Source organism: Pyxicephalus adspersus, chromosome 1 (genome assembly GCF_032062135.1).
Source record: "Pyxicephalus adspersus chromosome 1, UCB_Pads_2.0, whole genome shotgun sequence".
Classification (NCBI taxonomy): Eukaryota; Metazoa; Chordata; class Amphibia; order Anura; family Pyxicephalidae; genus Pyxicephalus; species Pyxicephalus adspersus.
The window spans coordinates 45,253,272-45,258,729 of NC_092858.1; the positions used below are offsets into that span (position 1 = coordinate 45,253,272).

The 5,458-nt window shown below is 38.3% G+C and overlaps 1 long non-coding RNA gene across 1 annotated transcript; it reads right to left on the bottom strand.

Moving 5' to 3' along the window:
* LOC140329278 (uncharacterized) lies at nt 1-5,458 on the bottom strand. The gene is made up of 3 exons (XR_011920453.1): nt 5,335-5,458; nt 2,303-2,410; nt 1-96 (listed from the first exon to the last, which is right to left on the bottom strand). It is a non-coding gene; the product is annotated as an uncharacterized lncRNA (long non-coding RNA).

Consider the following 5,458-nt stretch of genomic DNA (forward strand, 5'->3'; position numbering starts at 1 on the left):
TCAGAAGAAATCCAATTTACTGGTGTTATCGTACTTCTTGTCAGGTGTTAAAATAAACGGAATTCTTTGTTTGTTACCGCCATTTGATCTACAAACCTAAAAGAAAAACAATGGTTAGAACAAAAAGTAGAACATGGCTGTTTAAAATAAAATTAAACATACAAAACAGAACTATGGACTTAACTGTTCACAATGAACATCAAAGCATGGTTTTTCACATGCCCATAGGTGGGTTACCACATGCTTTCATGTTCATTTGTACATTTTTCTTACCAGCATTTATTATGCAAGTTGTGGAAGGATCATTCAAGAAAGATACATGTAGAAAGACAAACAATGTTTTTTCACAGCATTTTTCTTTATATATTGACTCCATATAACACCTTACTCGTGTGAATAATTTTAATGTATTATAGTGACTGGACTAGGCTTAAGGAAATTCCAAGGAATTTATTCCCACTAGATGCCCTCCAAAGCCATTATGATTGAGAACTGAATCATTTTCAAAGTCAGGTTTTGTTTGCTTTGTTCCCGTTAGGTATTGTAGTTGGTGTCTTTTATGTTCTAATACACTGATGTTTACTTTCTTTTTCTTCTTCTGCATTTGCTAGATGTTCATACATTCTTGTTGTAATCATCAATATTAGATATCTTCAAGTGTTAAGAAACTGTAAAGGCTGATTTTGACATTTATATACACACAGCCAATGTTGCCTGGATGTCAAGTTGTAAATTCTTATGTACCAGTGAGCACTGGGAGACTTACAAAAGGTGAGGGGGATCCCTTGTGGCAGTTTGAGTCTGATTCTCTCTTTATCTATTTTGTAAGCAGCCTTCCACAAGTGCATATATTTACCTTTTATAATGGTGGCAGTTTCAGAGTTATTCTATAGGACACATCAGTATCCTAAAACATGCAGGATTTTACTAACAAGGAGTTTACTGACATCACTGAATTTGTGTACATCTAAGTAAACTGAGTTGCTGAATATGGTGTTAAAAATGCTTATTCGTTTGATTGTTGGCAGTATTCCCTTTTCTAACCGATACACTCTCAGCAGCAATTTTCTCAGTAAAATGAAATTTTCTTTGTATATTGCAGTAGTTGCAAAAACAATGATCTTTAGTGAGAACATTTCATTTAAATGATCTTCACCTGATTGTAAACATCTTCACACAAGGCAAAAATCGACAGAGGTGTTTTATAATTCATGAGATCGGTTCCCTGGGAATTAATTATTTAGTGCTCATCAGGGCATCAGATCAGCAGTGCTGTTAAAACTATGTGGACAGCTGTTTATGAATGCGTGTTTTGCATAGGCAGAATATATGCCTTAACGGTTGCTTATATAAGACAGTATTTTATTATTACCCAAAAAATGACATTTTTCTTTCATAATATGTGAATGGGATATTTAAATCTGGAATGGATTATTTTAATAGTCATTTGCTATTTGTTTGCAAATGTTTTCGATATTGGACCTGATCCATTGTAGGTTTGCTGGATCACCCAGCTTCAATGATGAAAGTGTACTCTCTCCAGCCTTGGAGAGCTTTAATAAATCAGGGCCTATGTTATAAGTTACATTTACGTTACATCTTTACTCTTCTACACACAGGGAAGAATGATAACACACAAGGTTGCCTCCCTTTTCATTTTATTCTTGGGAGACTGATGTTCAGTCCAGTATATATAGACTATATACCAGACTACCATATTTTTCCCCCTATAAGACGCTCCGGAATATAAAACGCACCCAATTAAAGGAGGAAAATCTAGAAAAAAAAGATTCTGAAAGATTATTCCTCTTCTGATCATTCATGTGCCATTCATACCGGTATTCCCCTTCTGATCACTCATGTGCCATTCAAATTCCCTTTCTGATCACTCTGTGTCATTCAAATTCCCGTTCTGATCACTCTGTGCTTTTTTTCCACTGTACGGCAGTTAGGACAGGGAACAGCAGGTGGCGCTGTGCCGGCTTCTTTCGCTCTGCTTTACAGACTGGAGAAGACACGTGCTGCCAGAGAGAAGAGGAGACAGACGCTGCTACAGCCAGAGACACACGCAGGATCGGGTATCGGGTGAGTATATTATTTTAGTTAATTTTATCACACCTTTGTCGTATAGGACGCACTAACTTTTCCCCCCCAGTTTTGGGGAAGAAAAAGTGCGTCTTATACTGCAAAAAATACGGTATATCTAATAGGTATATATCCTCTCCCTCCAATCCTAACCCCACTATTTCTAGTATGAAAACCTGCTGCCTGTTGTTCTTCATATCACAGTAAACATACTTACTCCTCAAGTCTTGGTGACGTCTAACCATCTCCTGATACTTCCCAAAACTTACATACGGAGACTGGGGAACAAGGGCGGGAAGTTTTGTTTTATTCTTTCCATTTATTCCTAAAATAGGAAAATAAACATGTTGTTTTATTGATCACTGTTATTAAACTTAAGAAAAAAAACTTTCTCTGGTGCCTATAAAGAAGTTTGTTAAAGATATAAAGTCACCGGAATTCCAGAAATGTATTTTGTGTTTATTGTCACCATTGTGAGTATAGTTGATGTTCAGGGGATGCTCATGTTGCCTTTAGGGCAGTACCCCAACTTTCACTTCCTAGACCATTGGACTCTGTTGGTAAACATCTTGCTAAACAGGTCTACTTGTCGGTCCAGTGTCACCAGTTTAGATAGATTTAACTGTATAACAATAAAGTCCAGATGGGTCACATGAGCTTCAGCAACATCTGGTCTTGTGATGGCTCTGTCTATCTGTCTCCTCATTGCTCACAGGGAGTTGTAAGTCTCATTTCCCTAGTTGGCATTCATGCCATGTAAGTAATTGGAAATGCTGACAGTCTGCTTACGTCAGCAAGGAGTGTGATAATACCCACACTCCCAGTAGCTTTGCAGTGCCCATATGCAGCATTGCTGCCACTGGCAGGTTCTTAGGGTAAGAAATTTTGGAACAGATTCACAAAAATGATTTGATTAAAGTGTAGATAGTGCAGCAAGATGCCACACAGCAAAACAGAGATGAGAGGTTTCACAATAGATTTAGGGCTCTGTTGCAATGCTCAAATATGCACATAAAGTGCTGCCAAAATACACAGCTGAACAAAAAAAAAAAAAAAAAACATTTTTTCACTTGCCAAGGATTTTTCAATTTATTTAGTATATTTCAGGCCTGCTGAATCCAGAAATGGCATCAGTTTCATTGAATTGGCTCTAGTTCTTGTGTTACAGAAATCGGAATAGACGATTTTACCAACAACAAATGTTAACACCGCATATTATTATCAGTCTTTATTTACACCGATGTTTTGCATTTTTATATTAAATGTAGCATTATTTTCATGAAACTCTGATTTGCCTTCTTTATTTCAAACATTTTCTTTTTGTTCTTCAAGAAGTTAGTTAAATGACCCTAATGTATTTTGCTACATTTGTGGTAAATATTCTCAGCAAAAACTGAGAAGGATTACTGAATTTGCATATCCTGCATATTTTGGTATTAAACTGTGGGACCAAGATAAGTACTGGGCTCCCCGTATGGTATGCAAAACTTATGTAGAGTGTCTATTTTTGTGCTGTGAATGTAAAAGGTTTTTAAAATAAAAACAAGTGGGAGTACCCTGATTTGGAATCCGCAAGAAGACCTGTGCCGCATGGTGCTGATGTTCCCATACCAGTGTTCAGTACACTCGCTGATATTCCTGTATCCGACATGGAGGATATATAGGGTTTGGAGTGTAATCCAGGAGTTAGCAGTGAAAGTGAATATGAAGGAAGTGTTTCATCAAACCAGCAGTTCTCCAAAAAGAGCTCAATGATTTAATACGTGACCTTATTAAATGATGTGACCATCCACGCTAAAAGAAATGAAATGTCTGAGACACGAAGTTAAAATAACGGTTTATAGGACAAGAGAGGTGACACTCTGACCATATTTCAGTGAAGAAGGAGACTTTATGTTTTTTTGTAACATCCCTGCACTACTAGCCCATATGGGAGTACCAGAATACAAAACAGAAGACTGGAGGCTTTCCAAGTTACATGACTGATACTGAAGCTTCTGCCTGGCACAGCTATGTCATGGTTGTCAAAAACTGTTTGGGAAACCATAAAGCACAAAAATATGAAGAACTGGTACAAAACATGCTCTTAAACATTAAAAAATTGGGTGCTACTATGACCATAAAGGTTTTTCAGTGAGGAACACGGGGAGAGGTTCCATCAAGATATAAAGGTGATGGAAGAAAGGTATCAGGGCAGATGGGATAAACACATGATGGCAGACTACTGCTGGAACCTTCAACGTGATTGTCCTGATCATCAGCATAAAAGGAAATCATACAAAGTTTTTCAATGACTTCTTTGTGATTAGTTCTGTAAATGTACTGAATATAGATTATATTGACATTAAGTATTTTAAAAAATTAATTTTGTATGTAGGCATATCTAGTTTACTTTTGCTTAATTTTCATGTTTCATTAGTTTTCTATGAGGTTATATTGAGGTCATTATTTCAGGAACTAGAGCCAATCTAGCAAAACCAATACCACATTTGGAATCTGTGCATCAAACATAACCTAAAATTACTTTACTCTGGCAAGAAAATGTTTGTTGACCAGAGTTATTCTTACAGGCATCCAAGCACACATGCCTTGCACTGCATCACAAACAATGGTATTGCAGAGCCTGCAATTGTGCATGTGACAGCTGTCTTTATGTAATTCAAGGTAATGCACAAAATAAAATGTTTGTCTTAACATCCAACATTGTGAATCACCCAATCCCCTGTCTGTTCGCAATCTTCATTTTTTTAATACACTGAGCTGAACCTGGGCAGTCCAGGATGCCAAGATACGCCTGGCATGCCCCAGGGCCACCTGGAACTGAAAGAATTTGCACTTCAGAGAATGGGGGCGCCTGCTCTGAAACAAGAACAGGTGAGTGAAAAAAAAAATTGTGAACAGCCAGCCATGTTTACTTCACTGCAGAATTGACATTACCTGTATATTCACCACCTGTATATACATCACCTCTGTATTCATCGCCTGTATATTCTATTGCCTGTATATTCATCACCTATCATCGCCTGAATATTCCTCACCCCTATATACATTGCCTGTTTATTCATCACCTGTTGCTTCTGCAATAAGCGCCCTTCCTGGTGGGGGAGGGTAAAGGACCTCCTGCACGGGATTCACAAGCACCATTACCGGCCATGGCTGATTTATTCTGGGGATAAGTGATCCGTGTAATGAATGGCTCCCCTGGTTTGTAGCTAGTGTGTCCGATGCTGCTCCCACCCGCATTCTCACCCGAGTCCTGCTGAATTCGGGCGGCCAGCAGAGGGGCCTGATACCCGAGGTTAGTGAGCCCGAAGAAAGCCATGAGACGGCACAGGAAGCGTCCACCGTCACCATAGAGATGATAGGAAGTTCT